General features: G+C 39.4%; 1 protein-coding gene across 2 annotated transcripts in view; it reads left to right on the top strand.

Annotated features, from left to right (window-relative positions):
* Positions 1–11,808: 11,808 nt before the first annotated feature.
* Positions 11,809–20,237, top strand: part of LOC308341918 (serine/threonine-protein kinase Sgk3) — a 140,889-nt gene continuing 132,460 nt past the window's right edge. Inside the window, exon 1 of one of the 2 annotated variants that reach the window (XM_080802050.1) lies at positions 11,809–12,127. The gene's annotated coding sequence lies outside the window, so the exon portion shown is untranslated. The remainder of the gene's footprint in view (positions 12,128–20,237) is intronic. The other variant, XM_080802051.1, reaches the window with a different exon arrangement.

The following is a 20,237-nucleotide window of genomic DNA, read 5'->3' as shown; positions in this document are numbered from 1 at the left end:
TAATGAGCATGCATATCTATCAATGATGATTCACACAAAAATGCTTAAATGCAAAAATGCATTAGCAAACCCAGGGGGTTGATGTGTTTAGAGTTGCTTTAATTATGGCTGTCTTTAAGAAGATTCTGTGGAAAAATTGAGTCATACTCCCTTCTCCAATGTGCCTCCATGCCCTGGAATAAGCCTCCCTTTTTCTTAGATTAGGGTATCTCTTCCCTCGGTGAGCTCAATCAAAAGCTAATTCAATCCTTTCCACATCTCTTTTAGCAAGACTACAGACCGCTCCCTGGGTCCTAGGGATCAATGCTAGTGGTCTCAAATTGGTAGCCCCTGGGGCAAATTTCCTTGATCGATGTGGCTCATTTGGCCTTCACAGTGTTTTAAGAAAACCTGAATTTGTTCCTAGCATTTTACAATTATGTCATTTCACATTAAAATGTATATTGTGAGCTTTTTTTTTTTTAAGATTTTTTATTATTTGAGAGAGAGAGAGAGAGCGAGCGTGCGCGCGAGAGAGCATGAGAGGGGATATGGTCAGAGGGAAAAGCAGACTCCCTGCTGAGCAGGGAGCCAGATGAGGGACTTGATGTGGGACTTGATCTTGAGACTCTAGGATCATGACTTGAGCCAAAGGCAGTCGCTCAACCAACTGAGCCATCCAGGCGCCCATATTGCTAGCTTTTATAGAAAAAGTAATAGATCTGGCAACATTGGGCCCATGTGCTAACATAACAACAGCTGGTAGCAGCCATCAGCTGTCCCTTTAAACAGGGCATGCACCTCCTGCCTCTCATGAAGACTGCCAGTCAGTTACCATTTATCATCTCACTTTCACCTCTTCTGACACTTACCATCTCAGGTGCCTTCCTGGTACTTTAGGCATTTAATCTGTAAACTCTTCTACACCTAGTCCTTGCTGCCTTTCATCCAGCACCACCCATTGACATGGAAGGCTCTGTGGTGCTTTAGAAAGACCATGGGCTTCAAATCAAATGGACTCAGTTCTGCCACTTACCTGCTGTGTGACCTGGATAGTGTTATTTCACCTCTTTGAATTTCTGTTCCTTTATCTATATAAAAAGGGGGGGGGATAATGATGGTGTGGTTATGTGGATTAAAGGCAATAATGGGAGTGCCTGGGTGGCTCAGTTGGTCAATCTTGATTTTGGCTCAAGTCATGGTCTCAGAGTCATGAAACTGAGCCCTGCCTTGGGCTCCACACCCAGTGGGGAATCTGAGATTCACTCTCTCCCTCTCCATCTGGCCCTTCTCCCCCCATCACGTGTGTGCGCAAGCGCTTGCTCTCTTTCTAAAATAAATAAATCTCAAAAAAATAAATAAAGGCAATAATGTACATAATGTGCTTCTGAGAGAGCCAAGAAGAGGCAGGAAATACTCAGTGAGTTTGGCCTGCCTCCTTTGACCACCTCTGAGCTTACCTCTCAGGAGTTGACAGGGCTACTCCTGTAAGTCTCTAGCATGGTCAGTTCGTAACTAATTCATATGATACTCTCAGGTGATACTATGATACTCTAGGTACAAATAAAAATATAAGAAACTAGGGACACCTGGCTGGCTCAGTTGGTAGAGCATGTGACTCTTGATCTTGGGGTCATGAGTTTGAGCCTCATGTGGGGAACAGAATTTAGTGAAAAAATAAAATTTTAAAAAATTATAAATAAGTAAAATATAAGAGGCCATATGGTACTTAGGTAAAATTTATATTCTATAATTGTCATCTGTCATCATCGAGGAACCATAATAGGTTAAGTTGTTAGCCAACAGCAACTTCCATTGCTTGGAGAATAATCCTATGGCATGGTAAATTGATCTCTTGCAATTAGAAAGAAAACAAAAATGAAAACATTTGTGAGTTGGCATGTTTTCCAAAACTGGGGGTAGGGGGGACAATTCTCTATATGCCACACTCGCTCTCACTGTAACTTGTAGAGTTCCTGATTTATCTATATACCTATCTTGCTTTTTATATGTTGCTGTAGCAAATTACCACATACTTAGAGACTTAAAACAACACAAACGTGTTATAGCTCTCTAGGTTTGAACTCTGACATTGGTGGCACTGAGCTAAAATCAGTGTGTCAGCAGGGCTGCACTTTTTTTGCCTTTTCCAACTTCGAGAGGCCACCACATTCCATGGCTCAAGGCCCCTTTCTCCACCTTCAAAGCCAGCAATGTTGTATCCCTCCAACCATCCTTCCATAGTGACATCTTTTTCTCTAATTCTTCTTTTGCCTTCGTCCTCTTCACTTTTAAAGACCCTTGTGATCACCTTGGACCCACTCAGAAAATCCAGAATATTCTTCCTATCTTAAGGCCAACTGAGTGGCAACCTTAATTCTATCAGCAACCTTAATTCTTTTTTAAAATTTATTTTTATAAATTGAGAAATAACATATGACATTGTATTATTTTCAGGTGTTCAGCATAATCATTCGATATCTGTATATACTGCTAAGTGATCACCGCAAGCCTAGTTTAACATCCACCACCACACATAGTTATACTGTCTTTTTTGTTACAGAAATTTGAAGATCTAATCTCTTAGCAACTTTCAGATATACAATACAGCATTACTAACTATAGTCACCATACTGTGCATTACATCCCATGACTTATTTATTTTATAGCTGGAAACTTGTACCTTTTGACCACCTGCACTCATTTTACCTACCCTCCTCTCCACCCAACCCTGCTTCTGGCAGCCACCAATCTGTTCTCTGTTATCTGAGTTCATTTTTGTTTTGTTTTAGATTCCATACACAAGTAAAAATCTATAGTATTTGTCGTTTCTTGTGTGACTTAATTCACTTAGCATAATGGCCTCAAAGTCCATCCATACTGTCCACAAAATTCTTTGCCATGTAATGTAACATACTTAGTTTAAGGTTCCAGGGAGTAGGACGTGGGTATCTTTTGGAGGCCATCATTCTGCCTACCGTAATAAGTAGGTACATCACTATGAATTTTATCTTACCTAATCTTCACAACAACCTTATGAAGTAGGAACTACGTTTACAAATTAGAAAACATAGGAGATGTGCTTCGGTCCAGAGCTTGTAAGCAGCAGTGAGATTCAAACTCAGAAATATTTTCCTCTAAAGCCATGTGCTTAGTCAGTATACTATACTGAAATTTGTTCAAATGGTATTTTCTATTTCCTTTTTTAATTAAAAAAATTTTAAAGATTTTATTTATTTATTTATTTATTTGAGGGGAAGAGGGGGGCAGAGGTAGAGAATCTCAAGCAGACTCCACACTGAACATAGAGCCCAACGTGGAGCTCCATCCCACGACCCCAAGATCATGATCAGAACCGAAACCAAGAGCTGGATGTTTAACTGACTGAGCCACCCAGGTGCCCCTCTATTTTCTGTGAAAATGATCATTATAGTGCAAATTGGATTTTGGTGGGGCAGTGGGTTAGCCCAAGGAGTATGTATATACGTATCAGTTAAAATTCAAATAAAAATATAGTCTCTATTGCCTTAATGTGCTGCTTATATTTTTCTAAATTGAATTTTATATTATCACAGACTTTTGCAACTAAGTCTGATTTTTCATACCATGCCCTAAAATGTTGATACCACTTGCTTTTAAAAAGTCAAACAGATATAGTTTCCTCCAAAGGCTGTGAGCTTTGACTTTGCTTATTTGCAGAGTTTAAATGGGACCCCAGGTAGTTATGTGACTCAGTTTCTTGCCATGAGTACCTCACATCAGTTTTTTTTTTTTTTTAATTTAGGGAAATGGGATGGGATTCCATTGTAGGAGTTTAATTTCTATGATCCTAACAGCTTTTTCTTCGTTTTTCATGATTGTTTCCTAATGCAAATAACTAGCAATTAAAACTAATTTATCTCAGTCATGAGTTGAAATTATAAGTAATGAGATAAAATTTTAAAGAGGTGGTTGAAGCCAAATAGCATGCTTGTAAAACTTTCAAACAGTATGACTTGAAGAAACACACCACACAAAAGTGGTGAGGTAGTTAAATTGGCAATGTACCGAGGAATACATTGCCTAGTGAATGCACTCCACATAGCAAAAGGGAAAAATAGTGTGTTTTTCGCATTTTCTGTCAAGGATATAAAAACCCCCTGAAAACACAATGCATGTATGTACCTTGAACCTTCCTTCTGTCTTAACATGGTGCTTTGAATATGAAATGTTTATTGAATCAGTGAAATTTATATTTACATACGATTGCATAAAAAGCACCTTGTAGATATATAGAAGAGAAAATAAGCCATAAATGGTTTATTTAAGCTACATAAAAAACCAAGTGGGTATTCGAATGACCAGTTTCAAGTTCAAATCCCAGTCTACAGCAAATTGTTATCTAGGCCAAGGGCTAGGAGTGGAAGTAAGGGAAGGAGCTGAAAAACAGGTGATTCTGTGAAGATTAGTTGTGGGACCAGTTCTTTACTACATGTCTCATAAATTATTTTAAACTACTGTGGTCCGTATACACTATGGAGTATTATGCCTCCATCAGAGAGGACGAATACCCAACTTTTGCAGCAACATGGACGGGACTGGAAGAGATTATGCTGAGTGAAATAAGTCAAGCAGAGGGAGTCAATTATCATATGGTTTCACTTATTTGTGGAGCATAACAAATAACATGGAGGACAAGGGGAGATGGAGAGGAGAAGGGAGTTGAGGGAAATTGGAAGGGGAAGTGAACCATGAGAGACTATGGACTCTGAAAAACAACCTGAGGGTTTTGAAGGGGCGGGGGGTGGGAGGTTGGGGGAACCAGGTGGTGGGTATCAGGGAGGGCACGGATTGCATGGAGCACTGGGTGTGGTGAAAAAACAATGAATACTGTTACGCTGAAAAGAAATAAAAAATTAAAAAAAAAAAAACAACTACTCTTTGGGGGTAGGAATAATATTTTTAATTTCTACCTCTCTTAGCCTAGCACAGTACCTGGCATACGCTAGGTAGTCAACAAATAGTTACTGAATGAAGAGGAAAGAGAGCAAAAGGCATTAATTCTTAGATGACACCAAACAGAATGCACATATGTATAAACTATGTATTCGTGATCTCCTATTCTAATATATTGTACACATTATAAAACAGAAACTCCAAATTAAAAACATGGAATAATCAATATACTTTAAATAATTTAATGGCATTTTGTCAAGAGTATAAAAGCCTTTCTGCTTTCATTTGATGCTTTATTACTTGGCACTTTATTACTTTTTTAAAATCTTGGTTTAACACTTTGTGATATAGTGAGTTAAAGATCTGGTTCGGAGTTTAGTTTATTCTGATATTACATTTTAATAGCTGTCATAGCTGAAAAAGATACTTCAAAAAGATATTTAGATTTAAATTGAAGAAATACATTGTTGTTGGCTATATCTATTAAAGTATTCATTTTCTTCTTCAGTCTCATCAACCAGTTCTGCAAAGGTTTTTGTTGGAGTCTTACTAGTAAGTACCCATTTTCTCTGCTATCAATGAGCAATTCTTGAAAACTAATTTAAAGGCATTGCATTTTAATTAGTTTAAGGCCCACTGAAATTATTTGGAAAGTATTTAAAGAAATAAAAAATTGTGTTTCCAAAATTTTTAAGTATGCGTATATGAGTTTTAGAAGGACACACACACACAAACTGGGTTTTTTGCAGCAAAATTACACACTGACAGAAATATTTCTAAACATGATTTTCAAACATTCTCTCCAAAGTGTTTCTTTCAAAACACATGCACACTTAAAAGAGAGGGTGGATGGAATTACTCTCTCATGCAACGTTAAAACTTCACCTTAAAAGGAAAATACTACTCCCAGAAAACGTAGGGAAATCTGGATCCCTTGTTTTTGTTAGAGGAAAATACATCTTCATCCTAATATTTATTCTTTTAAGTATTAATAATAACCAGTGCCTATGTAGTGCTTATTTTCATGGTAGATTTTTATATATTAGCTTATATCATCCTCAGAACAACCTGATTCAGTAGATACAATTATGCTCTCCAATTTACAGATGAGGAAACGAAACCTCAGAGATGTTAAATAATTTGCCCAGGATTACATGGCTGGTATGGCAGAACTATGGTCAGACCAGGTAGTGTGTATGCAGGAGCAATGCTTTTAACACTAAGTGTCCTGAATACTTCAGTAGAAGTTAAAGAATTTCCACAATGACTCTCCATCTCAGTACAAAGTATTTTATAGTTTCTACTAAAAGGATTTGTTTTTACAAGACTAACCACACTGATGATCTCCTATGCTACACAAAACTGCAGTACACTGATGTTGGTTAAAGGAGAGCTTCCCTGCAAGAGGGAAGCCCACCCTTCTCAGGTTACCTCACAGAGCACATCAATGACTGTCTGACAAAGGACTGTGTGAGCAAGCCCAGGGTCAATATGTATGCTAAATAGGAAAGTTTAACTTCTTTCTTTTTATTTATTTTTTAAAATTTTATTTATTCGTTTGAGAGAGAGAGACAGAGAAAGCAACAGAGAGCACAAGTGAGGAAGAGAGGGGGAAGCAGGCTCCACACTGAGCAGAGAGACTGATGTGGGGCTCTATCCCAGGACCTTGGGATCCTGACCTGAGCCAAAGGCAGATACCTACTGACTGAGCCACCCAGGTGACCCTAACTTCTTTCTTTGAAGATAAAACAAGTAGACATTGGAGTAGTTTCTTTCTGAACTATATTAGATTGTCTTACATGCCCTTGGGATGTACCCCCCCCCCACCTTGGATTTTTTTTTGATATAACAAATATGATGAAATTCAAAATCACTGAAGAAAAGTACAGTTTTGATAAAATAGGTATAGGGATAATCAAAACAACCTCTTAAATATAATGCAAGAAAACATAAGGCTAAACAAGCATTTCAAGTCCAGATTTTTAAATCTGATAATGATGAAATGTAATTTTAAATGTGAGAGAGATTTTAAGTTGCAATATAGGAGTGTGAATTGAGCTGTGAGAGAATGCTCTCACTGTACTAAGGACTTACCTGACCCTCCATAGAGTTCCATGTCTTGTACTGAGCATCTTATCTAAAGAAGAATATGGAGAATTTGGGAAGAATTCAGATGAGAGTCATAAATCATTTTTAAAAAAGGGTGTGAGAAAAATTTAAAAGAACGGGGGTTGTTTACTCTAGAAAACCTAGAGAATTTAAGGGTCTTCTGGTCTATGAAAAGTTATAATCTCTTAAAGTCTGTCTGAGTCTTTGACACATCTGGTTGAGCCAGACACACATGCCTTAGAGAATTAGTTGCAGAAATAACAGCAACACACTCTTTTAAGCCAGAGGCTATTAAGCCTTTGCATTTGAAAGGGGTTCAATCATTCATTGTACATAATTAACAGTAAGTAACTGAGTCACCAAATGAATAGTGTTTAAGAAAAGCTATTATTTCCTACTGATAAGCAACTAAAATAATTGTTATCTTCAAAGTCCACCTAGCAGGTTTTAGTTCAAATGCCTAATATAATTCTCTGAGGAACACAGTAACTGCTGACACAACTTATATATCTGTCTTAACAGATATAATTTATGTATGTAACAGACTACCCAAACAAGAGACAGGAAAAAAAAAATGAGAAAGAAAAAAGGGTGATTTGTATTTTGTTCTTGATACTCATAATAACTAGATTGAAAGACAATGAGGTTTCCTTAACTTACTTAGTAGGGAAGGATAATTGTTTTACTTCAGATAATTAAAGGTCTTAGCAAGATTTAAAGTAATTTCTAGCAACTTTTTATCAAAAAGCTGTGCCAGCAATATAAGGGTTCTGATCTTTTAACACTTGCCCTTGGTTTTTCTCAGGAGTCTAATATAGAAAGTGAAAAAGTCCTGTGATCTCAAGGACCTTATATTTGACCCTAATGTAGTCTTGCTTCAAAATGGTTTTCACTTTGTTACAAAACACATTTGAATTCAGGCACTTCAGTTTTGAGTCTGAACATGGCTAATTTGGTCTAACAAAGATGTTAAGCTTTGGGCCATTCCCACCCCCAACACTCAAAATGAGTACGCTCTGAACCATTTTCTAAATGAAGGAAATAAGTTAATTTGGCTCTGTGCCAAGGTGGTATAAACCAATGTCAATACTCATCAATTCCCATGAGTATCTGATTTTTTTCTAACTATCCCTTAGGTGGCTTTGTTTTGTACTAAATTGTTTTGCTCAGAAAATTCAATAAATTAGTCACTTTAATTCTCATCTTCTTACCTATATCACAGCAGGCTTTACAAGTGAACTATTTCCTAAGCCAATTCATGGCTTGGGCTATCCTTAAACTAACCTCCCAAGAAAAATGTTGTGGGTTTTGTTTTTGTTTTGTTTTTGAAGTTGTGGGATGCTGCGATTGGTATATTGAACGATAAACATAGATGGAAACTGTACCAACAAGTCATGGTGTCTGACCCACTTTAAGAGATGAGTTTGTAGTAAAATAAAGGAAAAGGTGCTATGATAGCAATACAAATAATATGAATCAAAAACATCTTTGCTTTTGTAAACGTGGTTGGTAGCACTATTCTTCTCTAGTCTTGCTGATTTATCTGCTATGAAACAAATATTCTAATGCATGCTGGCTCTCACTTCTGAATAGAAGCCATTCATGTCCCATAGCTGTCATTTTGTCAAATTTTCTCCCTATGGGAAGTGATATTTTTTATATTGTTATGCTCCTCAACCCTTCCAAAGTTACAATGAAAGAACTACAAATAGAGGACTTTATTAGGATATAAAAAGTCATGATTGTTCCTTATCAGGCACCAGCTTAGGGAAAAGGTTTTCCACTTTGAAGAGTAGGTGAAAGCCAAGCATTCATCTCATTGGACTATATTACCTAAAAGAATACTGTATTCTCTTGTTAAATAGTTGTTTGTTTTTGTTTTTAATATTTGGGTCAATGGTTTACAGTATGGCCAGTCCAATTTTCTAAAGTTCTGAACATAACTATTTTATGTTTTTTTTTCCTGTTGCTTTTAGGACCTCTACCAAAAAAAAAAATCTCCCCAAACTCTAAAATTTGACCATTCTTAATACTAGTACAAAAGGAATACAAAATATTGGCATTTTTATATCTCTCTTAGAGCTACTCAGAATGATGATGACAAGAGCAATCAATTGATATTATGCGCCAGGCATCCTACTAAGTTCATTTGATTCTCTTAGCAATTTCATAAGATAAGCATTATTATTCTCTCTGTTTCATTGAGAAGAATTAAGTATTATTATCCTATGTTACTGATGAAACCAGTGCTCAGAGAGGTAAAATAATTTGCCCGAAGTAGAAAGTGGCAGAACCAGAGTTTAAAACCCAAGTCTGCCCAATTTCAAAGTTTATGCTCATAATTTGTACATAAGCTTTGTAAATATATGAACAAAATATTTGTCCTATCTGCATGAATAGAGTCATTATTTCCAGACAAAATATTGGAACCCACAGTCTAAACAAAAAACTTTTTCTGTTTTAAAATTTTATTTGTATGAAAACTTTTATAAAAGCATAAATATCAGATAGACATTTAGCTGAACATTCAACAACTTTTCTTTTACACTATAAACTTAAATAAATTGGAAACATAATGGAACATGGAGATATGATCTATAAGTGAATATGATTAATCAAAGTGATCAGCCTTAAAGTATGCCTTTAAAATTAATTTTAAGTGAAAAAGCCCTTCAAGTTTGTGAATACATTGACAACCTCTAATATTCTGAGAAATCATGGTAGTAAATTGCAGCTCTCAGATTATAAATGCAAAATACCCAACTTCTTATCAGTTGAACGTGGCTCACCCACCTTCTTATCTTAAAATTTTGTGGGAGGTGGTATGAATGCATGTGTGTGAGTGTGTTCTTCACAGCAGGAAGACAGATTTATTCTGGAAATGTAATGGCTCCCAGATATTTTGTTTTTTAAGGAGGAAGGAAGAAGGGAAGGAAGGAAGGAAGGGAAGGAGGGAGGGAGGGAGGGAGGGAGGGAAGGAAAAGTTGAAATGTCATAGCCAGGTATGTATCTCTAAAGTGAGAATGATGTCATTGTATTTGGAGTTTAGTGACACAAAATTTCCTTTTGTCTGAGAAATTTTTCAGCATGGTGAATATGGTTTTAATTAAGAGATAGGGGCGCCTGGGTGGCTCTGTGGGTTAAGGCCTCTGCCTTTGGTTCGGGTCATGATCCCAGGGTCCTGGGATCCAGCCCGAGATCAAGCCCCGAGTCCGCTCTCTGCTCAGCAGGGAGCCTGCTTCCTCCTCTCTCTGCCTGCTTCTCTGCCTACTTGTGATCTCTGTCTGTCAAATAAATAAATACAATCTTAAAAAAAAAAAAAGATACACTGATTATTTGTTGGTTTTTGTTACAAGGGAGGAAATTCTGTAGCTTCTCTGTGCCTCATTGTGTGGATCACAATGAAAACATACAAAGGACCATAGCAGTGTGTTAATTTGTATTTACTGTATTTTACATCTATTTCCATATGCCACTGAAAATCATTGTTTAGAAAGTTCTGCAGCATTATTATGTTTTCAAGTATAAAAATATTGGATTCACAATTCATTGTCTTTAAGAAGGAAAAGGTCATACTATGTTAACTGACGTTACAAATGAATATTCTCAACCTTACCTGTGGGTTAAATTTTTGAATATTATTTTAAAACATAAGGAAATGTCTTCTGTTTAGGGAAGCCACACATAAACGCTGGCTTCTCTAATTACCTTTGTAAGTTTATTTGTACATAGATTTATGGCATATTCTCTGGAATCTTATGATCTGAAGTATATAGATCATCCCTCAAAATCTAAAACGTCATAGGGCGCCTGGGTGGCTAAGTGGGTTAAAGCCTCTGCCTTCAGCTCAGGTCATGATCTCAGGGTCCTGGGATCCAGTCCCGCGTGGGGCTCTCTGCTCAGCAGGGAGCCTGCCTCCCCCTTTCTCTGCCTGCCTCTCTGCCTATTTGTGATCTCTCTCTCTGCCAAATAAATAAATAAGATCTTTTTTTAAAAAAAAATCTAAAACATCATATAGACATGCTATATCTTTGTCTGAGTCTGTCTTCAAGAGATAGCCGATAAAACTTAAACCACAGTAGTGTTGTGGGGCAAATGAAAACCTTACTCTGCTTCCAAATCCTGACCACTTTATTCCACGCCCACTGAATCGTGTCATTCTTCGTTTTCCACTCACCTTCTTTACCTCTCTTTATCTGGGGAAAAAAAGGAGACAAAATGCAATTTCTATATTTAAAGAATGATAAAGAGTAATAAGAAACTGTAAAGTGTGACCTCAGCTGACTTGGAGATTTATGGGGATGCAAAAAAAAAAAAAAAGAAAGAAAGAAAGAAAGAAAAAAAAAAGTGGACTTGGAAAATGCGTGGAAAGGAAATTTCTCTGTCCCCAGGATCTGCCAATTTCTGACCTATCTGTAAACACAAAAGCCAAAACGCTGCTGATGAAAAAAGTAGAAAACTTCAAATAACCCTAAATGAAGCATAGTTGTTCCCCTAAATTATTTGGATACTTATTTCACTTCCCTGAGTTTCCAGTTAACAGCCAGCCACGGGCCCACCAGGCCGTTCCCGGGGTGATTCTTCCTCCTCCGGCTGCCCCGCGGTCCGGCTCTCGGCGTACGCCAGGGTCGTCTCCCCCGGGCGGCCGGGCGCGTCGGCGCACGCGGCTCTCGGGCCCCAAGGCAGCAGTCACTAGCAGCTGAGCCGCAGGAAACCCCGAGGAGCTCCAGCCTCTAGACAAGATCCACCGGTGTCCCCTGAACTTTGCGCACGCGGCGAGGCGGGAGGCAGACCGCGCGCTGTGGCCGGGCTTTCGCCGGGGTGCACGGCTAAGAGATTTCTGCGCCGCGGGCCTGAGTAGGGGCCGGCCAGCCTGCGGCTCCAGCCCGCCGTCGCAGCCCCAGCCTCGGCGCGGGCGGCCTCCGGCCGCACTGCCCGCTGCCCGGCTCTCCCGGGCCGCCCGGCACACTGCGGGAGGAGCCGCCGGCCGCCGTGACGCGTCAGGGAGGAAACGGCGGCGCTCGGCGGCCCTGCGGGGAAGGAGGAAACGCGAGTGCGCTCGGCTCCGCGCCCGCCGCGCCAGGAGGCAGCACCGTGGAGCAGGGTAGGTGCGGGGCCGGCCGGGACCCAAGGCGGGTGGGCCAGCCGCAGGGTCCGCGCGCGTTCGGGCCGCGGTCGGAGCCCCCCGGGCGGGTGAGACGGGGCGGGGCGAGCGGTGCCTGGGCCTCGACTGCTGCCTCTTCTTGGAGCCAACGTGACTTTCCCGGGAGTCTTGGCTGCTCCCCTGGCCCCTCAGCCCGAAAACCTCCGAGTTGGTGGAAGGGGAGAAGCATTCCCCCCGCCCAGCCCCCGACTCGAAGAGTTTGTGGTCTGTGTTTCCTCGAGGTGCCTTCACATTCTGCCTTTTGATTCCTAAACGCTCGAGCCGTGTCAGTGGACGGACATTGTTAACCCAGTGCGCGGCTTCCCAGCTTAGAGGAGCCGGGAACTGGGAGGGTGGGAGACCCCCACCTGAGGTCGAAAGAGGGTGCGGGTCACCTGCAAGGATCGGAGATGGAGGGAGGCCCCGGGAGTGGGGGGCACGGGAATCGTTAACCTGTCGTCAGCGGACCGAAATCTGAGACGAATGCTTTACAACCCTTGAGTTCTCTGTGACTTAAACCCTTTCCGTCTCTTTTAAAGTGAATTTGGCTCTGTTGATTCCCACAGCTTTAGTGTTGATACGTACCATCTAGAACGCTTTCGGATTTTCAGATTTGTCCTTTTTAGTGGTGGTTAGTTGGGAAGATAGAAAAAAAGAAAGAATCTATCTCTTGAGACTCAAATTCTTTCATCATTTAATTTTGCACAGTGATTTCTGAACCAGGAGTAGAATTTTGACCCTACGCAACAGACCGTATACTTGAGCTGCAGGTACACTTGAGAAATGCAGGAATGGATACAGAGCACTACGGTTCCCAAGTCTTTATTTAAAACTGTCAGACTGTTATGTGCTTTGACTCTCTACTTTGTTTCTAGGTTGAGGATTTACCCAACCAATCTGGGAAGTGACTTATTTATTTAATAAACACTTAAATGATTCTTACCACGTGCTGGGGCTCCTTTTTAGTGTTTTATAAATATTAACTCAAATTGTTAACGCAAAATATTAAATTATAGCGGTTACAGCAGTGAAGAGGTTGTGTACACTCCAGTTCCCCAAATGTCATTGCAAGAGCTAGAAACATTAGAGGAAGTTTCAGGCATATTTTAGGACTGGGTGTGCCTTCTGGCGCACTTGGCTACCACTCCTGTAAGACTAGCCGCCACCCCTTCACTCCCTGGGGGAAGGGAGTCTGGAGCTATGGGAATGAGACCTCTTCCTTGCAGGTCTCCGCCAGATCCCTAGCATCGTCTGTAAAATAGTCTTTCTTATCCACCATAGTGCCATCATTAGCTAACTCTGGAAAGACCAGAACTTCCCCCTTTTTCAACTGCCACTATAGGGAGCCCAATTTTGTTTTGAAAAGGAGCTTTGTTCCTAATCTGTTTGATAGTTGATGAAACCATAGTTTATAGTGAAATGTACTATAAAATAGGCTGTTTTTGCTTATACACGTCAACATAACAAATAATACTTTGTAATTTTACTGCCGTATGTTTTGGTAGCGTTGAGTTGATAGATCAACCTGCTTAGTGTCCATTTTGTGACTTGCGTATTTGCAGGGAGAATATTTTTCCAGAATAAACTACCCTCTTTAAATGAGTTCTTGGCCTGATGGTCAGGTTGGTAGAAACCCAAAATGGTGAATCATGGTTCTTGTCATTATGGTGATTAGCAATTTGATGTCAAAATCTGCATGTCATACTAGCTTTCTCTTTTTAACTTTCTCTATCCCCCATTTAAATTTCCAGAGAGATGATTACATGAGACTCTGAGCCTTATTTAATAGGATTATGAGGTGTCTCCTGGAAGCAGGGAGGCTCACTTTTCCTTTGATATAATTTATGGTACAACAGACAGTGGCATTCATGAATTCAGTTCAGCGAAATGACAACTAATGCTTTCATGGTTTACAGAGTGCTTCCAGATGTATTTGTGAAGTTGGCAGCCATTTTTTTATTCCTGTTTTTACAGATGAGGAAACTGAGGCACAGAAATGTTAAAATATCTTAGCCAAGATTGTACAGCAGGTGGGGGAGAGAGCTTGAATAGACAGCAGGTGTGTGGACAGTGCCTGGCATGTGCCAGCCTGTAATAAACATTGTGAAGTGAATGATTCCAAGTGACTTCAGATTTCTTGCTCTTTCCAAGCATTATGCTTCCTAAACACCGTAATTGATTTATGCCCAGGAGATTTCCAGGCCTACACCAGTTATTTCAAACAGTATCTGATACTACAAATAGCTTTTTGACAAAAGAGATGAGAATGCCCTTTGGACTCATTTCTTAGGATTTGTCAACTCTGGTTTTTGAAAAAGCAGTAGGCTGGTTATTTTGTTCTCTTCTCAAACATCTTTCTTTTTTCCTCTGATTTGAAGATAGTTTAGACTGGACGTATGGTTTCATTGTTTGTGTCTACCACTTCTTTATCTCTCTCTGCTCATTGAAGGTCATTTTTATGGACTACAAATCACTGTAGGTTTTCAGTGGCAGTGAACTCAATTAAGCTACTTAGATTTATGACCAGGTTCAAACATAATGATCGTAGGTATTACTATTTCTTTTTTTGAAGCATGACACTACTACTACTATGCTTTTTGAAATGTTATAAGTACTTTAGTATAAAGGGTCTTTTTAAAAAAAGTTTTATTTATTTAAGTAATCTCTACACCCAGCAGGGGGTTGGAACTCAAGACCCCAAGATCAAGAGTCTTATGTTTCCTGACTGAGCCAGCCAGGTGCCCCTAAAGGGTCTTTTAAAAAAACAACAACCAAAAAAAAAAAACCTCTCAACTATTTATATCCTTCCAGTATAATCCCTGTTTCCTGTAGTATGTGACCTGCAGATAGTTAACCTTCAATTAGAGAGGAAACTATGGCCAATACCTGCAGGGAGGAATTGAGAAGGGTATCATGGAAAAAAGAGAGATGGGGTGGCCTTTCCATGAGGACTATTAGGTGGAAAGAAGCCCTTAATGAAGCCAGACTGAGTCACCTGCCTGTCAACATTCTTCTGTTTGGGGGTGGAATAAAATACTTTTGAAACCTGTCTTGTTTCAGAAACCACTTTACCTTTTCCAATCCTCATATTTTCTCTCTCTTTCTTTAATTCATGTAAATTACTGACTAAACTGCTGATTCATGAAACTCAAATTATGTAACATGTTATTCCTGACAGAAACAGCTCCCACATTATTTTAAGAGACTCAATGCTTCTGTTTTCCTTTACCTATTCCATTCCTTATAGTGGCATATTTGTTCTCATTTCACTTTTTTTTTTCTATCTCATGGAGAAAAGTAAATCTAAGTGGTGCTGATTCCACATCTTGTAGTTCATGTCAAAGTAATTTTAACTTAGTACTAACCTAGAGTTAATTGTCATTGCTGAGGAAGACAACGTGGAAGTCAAATGTTGAAGCCTGAGTCAGAACATCGATAAGTAAAATTTTATTACCTGCCTGAATTGAGCCAGGGGGTTTTCAAAGGGAATTAGGGCAGGGTACAATGTCCTTGCCCTTGTGTGGTTTCCCAGGGCCTCTCCTACTTCCCACAGGTCCTGAATATCTGTCTTGGTCCATCTCCTTGTAGCCACCATTTCTTCTCTTATTCAAAACCAAACTCAGTTTTCCTTTGATGGGGGTGGGGTGAGTGAAAGGCAGGTGAAGGGAATTGTTGTAGGGTAAGAGATTGATAATATGTAAGAGGGAGGACAGGAGATGTGTGGGTGAAGTAAGAGATCTTTAGTGAGCTCTCATGGCGGATTTGTGCAGAGTACTGGCCTCCCTCAATGGGGATATATATATATATATATATATATATATATATATATATATGGAAGACCTACATGGGATCAAAGAATATCTGGCAAGGATTAAAAACATCTATTGGTGTGTGATATTGGCCAGCAGAGTTCCTTGGTACCACCAGGTGTGGAAGGATCGTTATAGGTGGGTGTTGCTTCAGGCCACTGTATAAGTTTGTCTGCAGATAATTAGAATGTAGAGGGCTGGTTTTGTGGCTTTTAACTTCAGAATAGGAATAATTTGACAGGCTTTTGGTTGAGTAAAGGCCTGGTTTTTGTACCTTTTTAAAGGCATACCTTTTTTGGAGAATGTGTGTGGTGTTGAGATAATGTTATTCCTTTTACTGTTTTGTGATTTTGGATAAATGACCTTGTATTTACATTGCATATAGTAGTGAATATGATTCAGGATAATTGCTTCCATTCAGGTTCCTGATATATTTGCTATGCCAGTCAATACCAAGCTTTTTTTCTCTGTAGGTAAAATAGACTTCATATATAATATATTCGTACACAAAATTGGACTTGTTGATGGACTAGCCATTCCACAGACAGCTGGATGCAATGTCCTCAAGTACAGTGAGGCTTCACTAGGACTTGACCAATTTTTTGCTTGAGTTAAAAAATGAGAAGGAAGGAATATAAGAAATATAAGAATCCTTAGTTTCGCAAGAAAACACTATACATCATCTCCTTCCCCCATTTTAATTTTATTATTGTCTCATATTTTCTGAACATTATTTTTAATTACAAAGGTATACATGCCCTTAAATTCAAGCAACTGAGAAGTATGTTAAGTAAAAAATGAGTCCTCTCCACTCTAATCTTACCCACAAAGATAACCACTCTCAGTTTTTATATCCTTGTACACTTTAACCCATGTTTGTATAAATTTGTATATCTATAAATGTACATCGAGGTTTTGTTTTGTTTTTAAAAACTTTAATTATCAGAGAGAGAGAGAGCGAGCTCGAGCACAAGCAGGGGAACAGCAGGCAGAGGGAGAAGGAGGCTCTCCACTGAGCAGGGTGCCTGATGTGGGACTCAATCCTAGGACCCTGGGATCATATCCTGAGCTGAAGGCAGAGGCTTTAACCCACTGAGCCACCCAGGCATCCCATGTACATTGAGGTTTTTTGATTTTTTTTTTAATGGGAATCATTCTACCCAGTTTGTTCTTTTGTTTGTTATTTAATACTTTATCGTGTATATCTGTAGATCTACATAAATGTCAACAACTACATAGTGTTCTCCTTCATAGCTAATAACATTTTCTAGCCACATTACTTATATGTTCCTTCTTTTGTATCTTTTAAAATATATATTTTTTATTTTATTATTTTTTCAAGATTTTACGTGTCATCCTTGCGCAGGGGCCATGCTAATCTTCTCTGTATCGTTCCAATTTTAGTATATGTGCTGCCAAAGCGAGCACAATTTTTTCAAGATTTTATTTATTTGACAGACAGACATCACAAGTAGGCAGAGAGGCAGGCAGAGAGGGAGAGGAAGGGAAGCAGGTTCCCTGCTCCAGAGAGCCCAATGCGATGCTGGGCTTGATCCCAGGACCCTGGGATCATGACCTGAGCAGAAGGCAGAGGCTTTAACCCACTGAGCCTCCCAGGTGCCCCTAAAATATATTTAAATCACCACAGTAATACATTTTTTCAAGACAAATTTAAAAGAAAAAGAGAAACTAAGATTCACATATAAACCTACCATCCATTAAAAATCGCTATTAGTATTTTACAGTACATCTTTCTAAACTTCTGTGTGTATCCTTATTTTCAGTGCCATTTAAAAAGTTTCTCTTATACAGGCTTGCTTTGTTGGTTATAGAATTGTGTTTATGTAGCCAACCAACGTCATCGATTCCATGCATGTTTGAACCGGTTACTTTACAGTTTCCTGGCCACCTGCCATACCCTAAACCTGGATAACGTGCATGGAAATTTATAGTAGTGCTCATCAAGGGGATGAGGTGAGGGTACGTGGGTGGACTGATAAATCCATGCAAATCAGCATAAATCCTTCTGATGGAGGGCAGTCAATGCTTGTATTTTAAGCACATCTAAAATACAAGATGTTTAAGAGGAGAGATGATGTGGGCGCCTGGGAGGCTCAGTCATTGAGCATCTGCCTTCAGCTCTGGTCATGATCCCAGGGTCCTGGGATTGAGCCCCACATCTGACTCCCTGCTCTGTGGGAAGCCTGCTTCTCCGTCTCCCACTCCCCTTTCTTGTGTTCTCTCTCTTACTGTGTCTCTCTCTGCCAAAAAATAAATAAAATCTTTAAAAAAAAAAAAAGAAGAGAGACAATGGAATATCCACTGTAATTGTGATCACTACAGGAGAAGCAGAAGTAATGGCCTTGAACCAGAGAGAAGTGTTAAATTCAGTTAAAAATAAGAACAGCTGAACTTTAGATGTTTTGAAACAGTCTCCTAATGATAAGCACATGGTTTGGAGAGCTTGGTTTAACAAAGCTCCCACCAATGGTAGGAATAGATGACCTTGAAGTTCCTTGTGATCCTATTCTACTATAGGCTGTCTCAGGGTTGGTAATACTTGGCTTAGTATAATTTCATACATACAACTCCCTAGTTGCATACTAACTCCACCAGTCTTTCCAGATGGCACCTATCCAGGCTAACATCTCTCCACCCACCGAGCATGTGCACAGCTCGCACCCACATGTTCCTCCTATGTCCTCTTGCAGCCTTTCCCCCTTTCTGAAAGTTTAGTAGCCTTTTGACCGTTTTCTTTTTTCCTTTTCTTCCAGCTTTTGCTTTAAGGAAATCTCTGTTCTTTCTCCATCCCGCTCTGTTCATTTTGGTCTTGAGCAAAAAAGATACTAATCATGGTGATACAGCTAAGAACAGGCCTCTAATAAGGAAAAGGAAAGCTTTTAATTTGGGGGGGAAGGTAGACATTATAAAGTCCTAGTGGTTTCAACCTTCAGAGCCCTTAAGAATACCCAGTAATTCCTTTCAAAATTTCCACAGAAGACTCCACCCACCTCCTCTTCTCTAAATAAGCTGGTTTTCCTTAAGCATTGGCATGTAAAATTTAAAACTGTTCATAATTGGGCGGGGCAGTTTGTGTCATTGCAGTAGCATTGTTTCATGCTCCTTTTTCCCCATTGAAGATTTAGCTATGTTATGGACTGAATAGACTTTTAGATAAGACAACTCTTCCCTTCAGAAAATACATCTAGTTCTAGATATCTGGTTTAAAACAATCTCTTTGGTTTTAAGTAAGTTGAAGACTAAGAAGGCTATTTTAGATTAAAGGTTAGCAGTCTTTGAGAAGTGGTATGTCAAGATTCCAAACCCTTTCCTTCCAGATTTTCATCAGCAGAGATATGCACTGGTGAGAAGCATAGATCAGCCTTTCATCCTTAGGAGTCAGAGAAGAAGCAACTGGTTGCAAGAATGTTAAGCTGCTACCGGAGACTCTCTCAACCCAGGCCCAGGTAGCTGACGTCATATCAAATTCAGCTCACCTATACAGGTGCTTTGGCCAGACGTCTTGAGGAACTCCACACCAAGACAGTAGATCTCAGCTACACTGAGAGTAAAGGCCTATTTTTTCATAAATATTAAAGGAAAAGGTTTTCTTTATTTTTTTTTTTATTTATTTGTCAGAGAGAGAGAGGAGCGAGAGTGAGCACAAGTAGACAGAGTGGCAGGCAGAGGCAGAGGGAGAAGCAGGCTCCCTGCCGAGCAAGGAGCCCGATGTGGGACTCGATCCCAGGATGCTGGGATCATGACCTGAGCCGAAGGCAGCTGCTTAACCAACTGAGCCACCCAGGCGTCCCAAAGGAAAAGGTTTTGAAAAGACATTTTTATTCAGCTTTCAAACAACCTAATGCTAAAATTGATGCTGGCTTAAACAGGAAAGTTCTTTATCATTCGTTTATTTGAACTGAGTTAGTAAACATTCAGAAATTAAGACTTTGCTATAATTTTAAGAAAGTGGTTCTTATTTTTGTAGTTCTTTGTGTATATAGTTGGCATTTCATCCATTCTGACATAAGTAGCTTTCTTTTCTGATTGAGCTCCTTTTACCTCTACTCTCCCTTCTCATGAATGTTTGGTTAAAATATTTTTGTCTGAAAAGGAGTTATTTCTTTTTAATTAATGAAAGATAAGACACTCACATGTTTTAGCAGAGAACATTTTTAAAGAGATTTATGAGACTGTACTACCTTTTCTCTTTGAATTTTGTTTCCTCTTTTGGATTTCCTTTATTTCTGATTCTCACTGAC

This window comes from Martes martes (genome assembly GCF_963455335.1).
Source record: "Martes martes genome assembly, chromosome: 4".
NCBI classification, from domain to species: Eukaryota; Metazoa; Chordata; class Mammalia; order Carnivora; family Mustelidae; genus Martes; species Martes martes.
The sequence above is the reverse complement of the archived record's forward strand: the minus strand, read 5'-3'. Positions and strand labels throughout refer to the sequence as shown.